Raw genomic sequence first — 13,266 nt, forward strand, 5'->3', positions numbered from 1 at the left:
ATAATAGTCTTGAGTGCAACCAGACCAAAAACATAGTGATGAATGGTGTCTGTGGTCATTTGCAAGTCTACGCTCGTGGCTACGTGCATAAACTAATCAAATTACATGTCCAGCTCAAGTTAGACTCGGTTCTTTTACTTCACCTTGGTGAGTGTGCTAATGGCTGGGATTGCATGCTTGTGCATAATGACATCCATGCTATTGAACACCCGTGCATGTGAAGCCTACAAATTGGTGATGAACTGCGGGAGTTCCTCATAGTTCTAGATTTGACTCCAGATGCATACCTTCAACTCTACTGCCTTTGGCTTCATCATCTTGGGAAAGTACAATGTGGTTCATTTGTACCTCATTTTATATATTTTCATGTGATCAATAGTAGTGTGCAAATTTGACAAAATGTGTGCTCCCCTAGCATAGCTCTACTTCTAACTGTTGAGATAGACAACTGACTTATGCATGGTGACGAATCTAGAGTATAAATTCCACATGAGTGTCTCGAGAGATGATAATTCATCTACTATGTCTCTCCTCAACTCTAGTCTAGCGAATGTTGTAGCCTGCTCTCCTCCCTGCTTGGACTCTTGTAACTCCTTAGCCATGTGCTCGTTTTCAGCTATCAAGAATATACCACTCAAGTTGGTGGCTTCAACACATGCTTTAGTAGCACCGGCCAATGCAGTTACATGCTTACAGACATCAAACACGATAACTCTTTCTAAAAAGTATGTAGGAGATACATGCACATCTAGAGGAGGAACTCTGCGCGATTGCACAACTCTGTGTTGTGACTCATCGAAAGATATGTTGTGCATCTTCGCTTCTAAGTTGTCTTCAATAATTTCTGGGTCTCCTTGATCATTTGGGACTTTCTTTGCTTCCAGATCTGATGAAGCTTGTGGGGTGACCTCTTGGTTCTCAGGAATGAGATCAATATCGTGATCTAACTCAGATGCCTGGACCATATCCGTGTCCATCTACTCTAGCATCTGTTCAATCTCTTGAGCAAAGTCTTTCTTCTATGACTAGTCACCCTATCTGCTATGTGCCAACTACTCAGATGAGTCAATAACCTGTATGGGTGCAATTTCATCAATTTTTGCATGTTGCACCTCCTTTTGTTCTTATTCCTACTGTGCTTCTTTCGCCCTTATGTGCACTTCTTGTTCTTCCTAGAGTTGTCGCTCCAACTCTTGCAACTCATTTTCTATTTCCTCCATATTCTGTTTCTCCCTCTTCCTTTTCACAATCCTCCTGTCATGTTGTCACCTCTTAGCCTCGATATCCAAAGCCTCTCTCAACACAAGTGGATCTACTTTGAACTTGCAGCTTTTCTCTACCTCTACATTTTCAGCAACCTTCCTCTTACCTTTGTCATGCAAAAGTTTACTACCCTCTATTGTCACTAAAGATGTTGCTCTCTGAGATGTTGCTACCTTCTACTTTACTAACCACTCTACATCTATGTTGACCAATTCATTGAGCCTTGGGAAGTGATAGAAGTATCTCCATGGGTCTTCCTCAGGCCAATAACATGCCCCATGGATCCAAGGATGTTCCACTCTCGCACAATGGTCCTTCACTAAGCAATGTGGGTCATACAGATTAAAACTTTTGGTGCCGAAGGTGAGTCTCTTGGAATCCTCTATCTTGACATCACAATGCTTGAGATTTTAGATCTCATACAACCCAATCTAAAAAGGAAGAGCAGTCCAAGGTGCCTTCTTCTTCCTGTGAAATCTCACTGACAACCCTGTCGAGATGTGATAAGACACTTCTTGTATGACGAACTTGTCCATTGAAGACTTTGGTAAAAAATGTGCACTCTTCTCTAGGTTTTACATCCAGATGAAGGTACCAAGGGTTGAGGCATACCAATCTACTACGTCAATCAATGCCTCCATCGCTGCCTCTTAAATGCAAGGAGGATCTTGCTCAAATATCATCGTGTACACGAGGGTGATGAAGTGTTCTGATAAATATATGATAACTCCATGGAAGGTGCATTCATAGAACAACCTGTAATAAGTGTGCACAAAGATTTCTGAAGGCGTCCATTCCCAACCCAATATTGGGAACTTCTAATGGGCATAAACTACATCAAATATGTAAGGAAACATGTATATCTTCACTTAATGACCCTTGGGCAGACATTGTGCTTCTATCACCCATTCCTTCAAACTGAGAGCCAACATTTCAGACCAGTTCCAAGGTCTTCCTTCGCTCACCAGCTGATCCAACACAATAAACCAACTCTATAGAAATGTTTTCTAGTTCTCATGGTCATATAATAGGCATTGAAATATGACCAAGAGATGATATGCCTTCTATAGTATCCTCCTCTTGTAAACCTGGATGGATGTTTTCCTAAACTTGGATGGCTCTTTCACCCATCTCTTCCTGATGTCTCTTGAGTTTACACTGCTACTAGGTTCAGTGAATGGTGTATGCATCATGATCAATGGCTACGGGAAGTGATACATCTCCTGAAAACCCTTCGCCCTAAAGGTTGAAAGTTGTGTCCCACTGATGCTGCTCAACACACTTTTCTTTGGATTATTATGCAATACAATCTAATGGACCATGTCTGCACATGGAAATGCGAGATACTTGCATGCAATATGGTATAAACAAGACTCGTGTATGTTGACAAAGACCCTATGGTCTTCCAGGTTCTCCTCCAATGTGACTAAAAAGGTGCCATTAATGTCCCTCCATTTCATCTTGATGTCCTTGTCTATGAACAACTTGGTGTCTTCATAGATAGGCAAGCTCATGGACACTTTATCAATGACATCTCTAGTTGCACTCTCAATGGTGTCTTTTGACCTTACTTTCTTGGAAACCATTGTACCTAATTATTGAGAAACTGGGGAACACTTTTGATACCTAGAGACATAGAAACACTCATGGAAAGGAATATGTTAGTTGAAAATCAAAACAACTTGAGGACTGACATGCAACACACCTGGGTGATTGACTTGAAAGATTGCACAATTTTCACCGTGAGGCTGGGAGATTGGCAAGAAAAACTACACAAAGCACAATCTGAACTATACACGAGCTGATTGACTATTGAAACTCCATAATGCACACTCCATCTTGGCCTATTGAGGACTGAAACTTTGCAATGCACAATTTTAGTCAGCAATGACTATAACCCAGAAAATTGCATTTGTGTAACTCCTAGGGCTAGCAAGGCACTGCCTCTTAGAATTGTGCAGAGAAATCTTGGAGGTCAGTGTTGGGCCAAAGTTATGCAATTTATGGGAGGAAGGCAGAGCCTTCACTCTCAGAAATGTGCATAGAAAGCTGAGCAAGGCAAGGTTCAGGCCAAGGTAGCCCAAACCTGCCGACATGTGACTGAAAACATGAAAAGGATGACTGCATGGTGAAGCTCAATGTAGAAAATATTGAATTATCATGCATGCAAAGAGTGAGTGTGAGATTTGGAAAATAGGAAAATAAGCAAGTGTGTGAATCGAGTCACCACAACGACGACCGTTAGTGCAGAAATAGTACAGTGCATGTAACAACAGTGAGATGCAATGAAAAACTTGAAACAATGCTTCTATAAGCTAACAAGCATGAAAGCAACAATATGCATTCAATAAAACCATGAAAACAACACTCACACAAATTGAAATACAAAAGACATCACAAAATAAGCATAAAAACATGAAAAGTGGACTTACCTGGAAAACGTTGAGCTGAATGTGCCGAATGCTCCTCGATGCGATGTGGGATGCCAGATCTCCAAGATCAATGTGAGGAATGAGCTCTGAAGCGTCAAATAAATAAGTTTTATTACATCAAGGCTTATGATGCGCATGCCATAAATATAGGAAAAGGCAACACTTGGCAGGAGGTTTCTAAAATAACTTTTGCATGTAACCTCCAGCTGCTAAAAATGGTTCCCGAAAATCAAGGAATGTTTTTTTAATTTTAATGTTTTTCATTTTTGGAAAAGATAGACCATGCATGCAAACCAAGATTGCTCAGTCCTGGAGGGAACCGGTCAGCTTGGGAGCACATGTAACAACCTACAAGGCCTAGAGTGACTTTTGCACAGTTTCTTGGCTGAGCAAGCCTCGTTGTCCCTGAGGCTTTGCGCAATTTTTGGACTGAAGCCCAAACTGTTAGTCAAAATTGCACAATTTTTGTGAGAAAGCCCAGTGATGGGCTTCATTGCACAATTTGTAGAGGGAAGGTTGCTTGGTTATTCTATTCATTTATGGAGAGTAGTAGGTAGCCTAGATGGATTACACAATTTTCGAGTGGAAGGCCAATTTCCTTCCAGAATTTCACAATTTTTCAAGTGAACATAACAGCCAAAAAGTGACCAAGTTCCAGAATGTTAGCCTTCAGTTAGAAAGGAAACATGTTGGCAAGCAGAGGCGGGTAGGCCACTAAAACTCAAATGAAGCATATGTACTTGGATAGTGCAAGACATACTTCTAAGGATGGTTGGTAGGGATTCTCCAAAAAGAAGCTAAGGTAAAATTTTGGAGGGTGGTTTTAGCCACTGCAACACTTGGTGACACACTGGTAGAACTCCATCTCTCTGAATGGACCTTGTTTCGTGAAAATCAAGTTGAACTCTTTTGAAAATATTGTTTGATTCTCTGATCATCTTAGTTTCCACACTAAGCACCTTCCATGCTCTTTATCGATCATAACACATTCCAAGCCAAGTAAACACAATTGTTTTGATTGGGGATGAGGGGTATATTGTTACACAAGTAATATGACTGTCAGAGTTTAAGTTTCTTCCCTCATGTTTCTCCACTACCAACAAGCCTGAATAGTACCCCAACAGAGTCACGTAGGAACACAACCATTGCTCCACTGCTAGTGAGCTTGGCCAGTAGCTCAACAGGGTTACTTGCATCACCTGTCTATGCAGGAAGCCTTTCTCTTCTTTTTATTTTATGTTTTTCAAAACTTTTCAGATTTTCATTTTTACATTTCTCATTTTTTCAAGAACTGTGCATAGAACTTATTTATTTTAGAGGCAGAATAGGGATCTTGACTTATTGAGAGCATATGAGGTTGTTCCTTCAAATAGGTATTTTTTATATACCTCTAATATACTTGTTAATGTTTTGCCCCTCACCTTACTCTTCTTGACTGAGATAACAAGGATTAACCAAAAAGAACTGAGTATAGTAGGTTGTACGAGTTAGAGTCTGAGCATTGTGTTTTCATCTAGCTTCACCTTGAACATCATGTATTATCCATTAGTGTATCATTGATTGAAGACAACAAGTTCTGCATAAAGAGAGAAGACAACAGATAACCAAGTATTGATAGTTATACAAGTCATCTTGTACTTTACCATGCTTGCTTCGAGAGTCGTACACTATTTCTTTCAAAACTAACCTATGAGCATAAGAAAACAAAAAAACAAACAAAAGAGAAAATAGAAGAATCAAGTATGAAAGCAAAGAAAATAAGAAAAGAAAGCATGCAAGGAAACAAACAAACCAAGAAATAAAGAAAACATGCATGGAAGCAAACAAACATAAAGCAAACACTACTCCTACTCCTAAGCTAATGGTGCATGGGTCAACTCATGTGAAGTGATATTTCCAACTCAGCCACCGACACATTGGTTGACCAATGTTGGTGAAGGTATGGTTCACGATCAGCACAGTCATGCAAACCAACAAACATGAAAGATATAACAATGAAGAAAAACACACTCCGAGATTAAATGCATCCATAGAAAATAAAAAAGTGAAAGTGCCTGACATGCACTTTGTGCAATTACCATGGCATTGTGATACATTGTGTGCTGATGTTAAGCATATGCAATCTCTTGAATGTGAAATGGAAGCAAACATGAGAAACATAGACAACGTACATCATGCAAGTGTGCTTTCTATGTAAGATTCCTCCAATGAAAGAGTTATGGGATCATGTGATTCAGGTGGAGGAAGCATAATCTGTGTATTGGATTTATATTCAACGCATAGAAATGAGTGATGAGGAGAATTCAGTGTTTCAACAATTTCCTGATCGGAAATGAAACCAACCCTAGGACAAAGAGGGCTTGACTTAACCATCAACTTAGGCTGAAATGCCTTGACGGCCTATGGATTTTCGACTTCATCGAAGGATAGATCATCATAAATAGGTGCCTTTGAAAGATCAACAATGATAGAATCAACATCATGATCAAATATGGGAGTAAATATATCACGACAACTACGGTCAGAAAAATCAATAAGTTCATCAACATCCTCATGATTATATAAATCAAACAAAGAGGTAGACGAGAAGCAAGAATTTTCACCCTCTATGTTTAAGGAAAAGGTAGATGAAAAGTCAAGTGGATTTTCAATGAAGAATTTGTCCTCTCCGCTCGAAAGTGATGAACCGACATCAGGTGTGTTCTGCGAATGATCAGAAGTAGATGCATCCATGGATGGATTTGCACAAGGAAAATCAGAGATAACAAAATCACCAAAGATGTTAGGAAAATTCAAAGGAGGCATAGATAGAATGGGATCATCCTTCACTGTAGGTTGATGTTTAGATTCGCAGTCATACTCATCATAAATGACAGTGTAGGTTGGTTGTGCAAAATCAACTCCGTCGATGGCTTGATCCTCATTCACAATAGGTGCAGATTCTGGAATGGAAGAAGACAAGATAGTGAAATCCGGAGGATCAACAGAACATGAAGATGAAGGTTGAAGTAACAAGTGGATGTGACAACCCATGGGCTTCCCAACCAAATTTACACAGAAATCAATAGCTGTGATGATGGGAGGATGTGACAGTTGAAAAATAGTATGTGCATGTTCTCCCACATCACTCTGCGGTGGTGGAGCTATTTGATGAGGGGGAGAAAGGAAGTCACTTCTGATAGAAACTGTGTTCTCTTATGATTGTGCAGCTCTATCATTGAAGTATGTTGAGAAGGGTTTGAAATTCAACATCGTTTTGGCATAGAATGATTTGTGAAGGCAATATTCAAATTTGTCCCAAATATATTGGAATTTCATCTAGTTTTTCGGCACTTCAAACTGAAGTATATGGAAGCACTTCCATAAATCCATAGGCGATTCATGCAAAGCCTTATGTTGTTTTAACATTTTTTTGTCAAGAGGTTAAGGATCAAAATGATGGAAAACTAATTTGATTATATCACTAAACTGCTTAAATTAGTGCACACAATTGTGAGGTAGGTTGTGGCACCAATGTTGTGGACATTCATAAAGTTTGGTTGAGAGTAGCATGCTGACCTCAAGTTCATAAAACTCATTTTCATCCTCCAAGAATGCAAGCATGTCATGTAAGTGCTCAGGCCAGGCCACTTCGCCTTCACCATCATACGTGAATTCCGACAAGAGATCATAAAACTCCTTCGTGATATCAAAGGGATGTGCATTAGATAGACATTGTGGAGGATGGACTCTAACAATATCCATGAAAGATGTGCGAAGATTCAAAACAGTATGTGAGGACTCCACTTGTCATCTAGAACTCCTTCTAGCACCAGAAATGTTGATGGTGCTAGACCCACCAACATGTCAGGGGATCTCCCTGATAAGAAGTCCCAACTAGACCTTAGACTGCTTGGTGTAGGAGTCCAAGTAGTGGGTAGTATGGTATTGCCTTAACTGTGGTCATGTGAAAAGGTAAGTAAGATTTCCTTGTTGGTAGAAAGGGTGTGACCTTGCGGCAAGTCAAGGAAGGTGTATGAAAGGCTTTGACACACGGAAGGGTAAGTGAGTGCACCCCTTAGAAATGTGTTATAGAACGCAGCTTGAAAGGAACACATGAGTGAAAGACATTACGAGATGGAAAGCAGGATAGCTGATGATCCAAAGTGATGAGTTATATCAACAACACGCTTTGATAAGATTCATACAAACACATAGGGAATAGTCCATACATACATGCATAAATAATAGCTACATACATCATTAAATTAACCAGGATAGCCAAACTACAATAACAACATATGCATGAAACATGTTGGCTCTATTATATTAAAAGAGTGAAAGACCCAATCATACATACAACCATGACTTCCACTAGCCCTGATAGCGGAACATTACACTCACTTCCGCCTCCTCCAAAGAGATGTACTAGCTCTGCACGTGGAGAAGCCAAGGCACATTATAATACACTCCAATATGTCTTTAAGTTAAAAATATATGAAGCTTAGCTCTCAAGATTATGTACAATGAGTTATGAGATTCTATCAATAGCAAAGGGTGAGGTGGCCCTTGACATTCCCCTTTGTGACTCTTCACCTAACCTCATGACTCTTCAACTAGTACATGACTGTTAAGTTCTACTATTGACACTTGGCCTTTCAGTTGTACAACATGTTTACATTCCAATATGCACATGTACCCATGTGAGATAAAATAGCCTTGAGCAAGCGATGTAAGACATCACTAACACATAGACAGTTGTGGGATGACTAACTCTTCGACATCATCATGATGATCAATGGTAGCGAACTGATACCAAGCTTGGTAGTCTATTATGGTGTCCATGTTCTCTATGGTGACATCCTTATGAAAGTGAACCCTTACATTGGGTGCATTACGGCACACTGAATTGGAACCTCTGTCCAACTCGTCATATAACATGCGCATCATAGTCTTGAGAGCAGCTGGAACAGAAACATAATAATGCATGTTGTCTGCATTCATTTGCAAGTTTGCATTGGTGGCTATGAACATCAACTGATCAAAGTACATGTCCAACTCCAATCAGACTTGGTTATTTTACTTCACCTTAGTGGGTGTGCTAATGGATGGGATCACATGCACATAGAAAATGACATCCATGCTCCTGAACACTCATGCATGTGAAGCCTACATACTTGTGATGAACTGCAGGAGTTCCTCATGCTTCCAGATATAAATCTAGATGTGTGGCTTCAACTTTACCACCTCTGGCTTCATCATCTTGGGCATGTACAATGGGGCTCCCTTGTACCTCATTGTCCATATTTTCGTTTGATCGACAACAGTGTACAAATCTAACAAAATGTGTTCTCTCCTAGCATAGGACTACTACCAACTATTGAGATGGAAAACTGACATATGCATGGTGACAAATCTAGAGTACAACTTTTGCATGACTTTATCGAGTGATGATACTTCATATAGTATTTCTCTCCTCATGTCTTCTCTAGTGGTTTCCCTAACCTGCTCTTCTATTTGCTTGACCACTTGTAACGCCATAGCAATGCACTCATTTTCACCTATCAAGAATCTAAAACTCGAGCTGGTGGCTTCAGCATATGCTTTGGTACCATCGACCAATGTAGCTAGATGATTGTGAACATTGGACATGATCACTCATTCTTCAAACTACAGAGTAGATACATGGACATCCGAAGTAGACACTATGCATCATCACACAACTCTATGTTGTGACTCATCGAAAGATATGTTGTGCATCTCCGCTTCCTGATTGCCTTCAAGGATTTTTTGTGTCTCCTTGATCGCTTGGGACTTGCCCTACTTCTGGATCTGGTGAAGCCTATGGGGTGACCTCTTGGTTCTAAGGCACAAGCTCAATATCCTGATATGACTCTAGTTGGACCATATCCATGCCCATTTTCTCTAGCATATGTTCAATCTCTTGAGCCAAGTCCTGCTCCTCTGACTCCTCACCTGGTCTACTATGTGACAATTGCTCAGATGAGTCAATAACCTATATGGGCACATTTTCATAAATCTTTCCGCATCGTGTTCTTCATGTTCCTTCTACACTTCCATCTCTCTTCTACGCAACTCCTGTTCTTCCTTAAGTTACTGCTTCGGCTCTTGCAACTCTTTTTCTATTTCCTCCATCTTATATTTCTCCCTCAACCTTTATACGATCCTCCTATCATGTTGTCGTCTCTTAGCCTCGATCTCCAAAGCTGATCTCAACACAAATGGATCTAATTTTAACTTGTAAATTTTCTCTACCTCTACGTTGGCAACAACCTTCCTCTTGCCTTTGTCACACACACGTTTACTATCCTCTACTGTCGCTGATGATGCTGCTTTCTCAGATGTTGTCACCTTCTCATTTGCTAACCATTCTATAGCTATGATGTCCAGTTTAATGACCCTTTATAAGTGATAGAAGTATCACCATGGGACTTCCTTAGGCCAATGACATGCCCCATGGATCCAAGGATGTTGCACTCTCGTAATGTGGTCCTTCACTAAGAAATGTGAATCACACGGATTGAAACTTCTGGTGTCGAAAGTGAATCTCTTGAAATCCTCCATCTTGGCCTCAACATGCTTGAGATTTTGGATCTCATACAACCCAATCCAGAAAGGAAGATCAAGCCAAGGTGCCTTCTTCTTCCTATGCAGTCTCACTGACAACCCTGTCGATATGTGATAAGACACTTCTTGCACGACGATCTTGTCCATCAAAAACTTTGGTAAAACACGTGGAGCCTTCTCCACACTGTACATCCAAATGAAGGTGCCAAGGGGCGAGGCATACCAATATTCTATGTCAGTCAATGCCTCCATACTGACAACAATATGTCAGGTGGATCCTGCTCAAATATCGTCCTGCACACTAGGGTGACGAAGTGGTCTGATAACTATATGATAAATCCATGAAAGTTGCATTCAGAGAACAACCTGAAATCAGCGTGCATAAAGGTTTCTAAAAGTATCCATGACCAAACCAAACCTGGGAACTACTAATGGGCTCAGACCCTTAGGTGGATGTCAAACTTCTATTACCCATTCGTTCAACCTGAGAGCCAACATGTCAGACCAGTTGGAAGTTCTTCCTTCGCTCACCAGTTGATCCAACATAATCACCTAACTCTTTGGGAATGTTTTTGTGTTCTCTTGGTTGTATAAGAGGCATGCAAAGCTGATCAAAAGTTGATATGCCTTCGGTGGTATCCTCGTCTCCTAAACCTAGGCGAGTGTTGTCCTAAACTTGGATGAATATTTGACCCAACTCTTCAAGATGTCTCTTGATTTTTCACTGTTGTTGTGTATGGTGAAGCATGTATCCATCACGATCACAAGCTATGGAAAGTGATACATCTTATGAAAATCCTTCACCCTGAAGGTATAAAGTTGTGTTCCACTGATGCTTCTCAACACCATTTTCTTTAGATCAGTATGTGAGACAATCCATTAGCTCATGTCTGTGCATGGAAATGTGGGATACCTGCATGAAATCCGGTACAAGAAAGACTTGTGTATGTTGATGTAGACCCCACGATCTTCCAAGCTCTCCTCAAATGTGCCTGAAAATGTGTCACTGATGTCCTATCATTTCATCTTGATATCATTTTCTATGAAAACTTGGTGTCTTCATAGATAGGCAAGCTCATAGACACTTGCTCATCTGCATCTCTAGTTGCACTCTCAATGGTCTTCTTTGACCCTACTCCATTGGAAACAATTGTACCTGTACTACTGAGAGACTGACGAAAACCTGTGATACCTAGAGACATAGTAACACTCATGGAAATAAATCTTTCAATTGAAAACCAAAACAACTTGAGCACTGACATGCAACACACTTGGGTGATTGACTGGAAAGATTGCTCAATTTTCACTGCGAGGCAGGGAAACTGACTGCCAAAAATACGTAAAGCATAGTCTGTACTGTTATTGGGCTAAATGACTAATCAAACTGCCCAATGCACACTCCATCTTGGCCTACTGTGGACTGAAATTGCGTAATGCATAGTTTCAATCAAGAATGACTATAACCCTGAAAATTGCATCTACACAATTCCTGGGGTAATCAAGGCACTGGATCTTAGAATTGTGTAGAGAAATCCTAGAGGCCAGTGTTGGGCCAAATTTATGCAATTTTTGGGAGGAAGGCATAGATTTCAATCTCAAAAATGTGCATTGCAAGCCAGGTAAGTCAAGGTCTGGGCCAGGGTAGCCTAGACCCGCCGACAGGCGACTTAAAACATGAAAAGAATCATTGCATGGTCAAGCTTAGTGCATATAAGAGTGAATGATCATGCATGAAAAAAGTGAGTGCCAAGGCTTCACGGTCCACCATCCCTATGAGTGATGCACTTCGTTCTGTTGCTCCCTCTTTATCTCCTACAATGCTTCTTCAAGCTCCTACTCCAATGCCTCTACTAATTCGCACAACTGATGATGCTCATTCTACTCAGCTCAGTTAACACAGAACACCCCCTCATAGGATTTTAGCTCAAGCTAGGGCGCCACATACGGGAACTCTTCATGCCAACGCAGCAAAGTTCCAATTTCTGGTCTATTATACGCACTGTCTGCTCTAGCTTTTGTTACAATTTTTCAAAATAATTGTTGTTGTCCATGAGATCCCAATCTTCAAGGTGCATTAGAGATGAACTATTAGCTGTAATTCCATCATTTTTCTCCATACTCACGGTCTTTCCTTTATATTTTATGGGTTGCTGGCCAGCCCATAGGTTAGGCAACTGCATCCGGACCAGTTCGGATTCGTGTCTAAGAATTTCTAGTACATCCACTACTGTCGGTGCTGAACTCTGCACAACGCCCGTGGCCATTGACACCACATTATCCAGAAGGTCTTGTAGCTCCATTGGCCATATTACAACCCTCAAGCTTACTCCTTGAGCGTCAATGATGAACAGTTCCATATCAATGGAAAGGCACAATAGTTTACTTCTCTTGAAACCACAGATTGTTTAGAAAATGCCCCATATGCTTTATAAGCATTTTGAAATTCAAATTCAGCGGTTCCCTCCTTTTCTGGCGTAGTAACATTAATCTTGCGGCAGATCGTTCCGAATCTGGCTCGTACCTCATCTCTTAATTTCCCGCCGCCTACTCATTTTCGCCATAACTCAGACATCTTGTCATGAATAGCGACATAAATAGTCACGTTTTGACTTTTCCACATAATGGTGCAGCTCCTTCTGCGCAACCACGATCCTTGTGACATATCAATTCTACATGCACCCTTGTTGTCACGCAGTTCCTCCTCAGACTACTTTATCATCCTGCACCTTCTTTCAACTGGTTGGAGCAGTGAGACTGTCCTTCGATCGATTAGTTAGGCAGTCGGCCCACCCTTGTAGAGCTTCATGCGACTACCATTTACTCTGCCTGGGAAAGGTTCTCCATTCAACTTGGCAAGTTGGACCGTGCCTCCATCTGTGACTTTTTTGACTACATAGGGTCCTAATCAATGCATTTGAAGCTTGCCATGGAATTTCTCTAACTTGCTGTCATATAGTAAGACTCCATCATTTTCTTTGAACGTGCGCATCTTGATATGGTGATC

This window comes from Pinus tabuliformis, chromosome 9 (assembly GCF_031772625.1).
Source record: "Pinus tabuliformis cultivar Carrire ecotype Pingquan chromosome 9, CPIR1, whole genome shotgun sequence".
Taxonomy (NCBI): Eukaryota; Viridiplantae; Streptophyta; class Pinopsida; order Pinales; family Pinaceae; genus Pinus; species Pinus tabuliformis.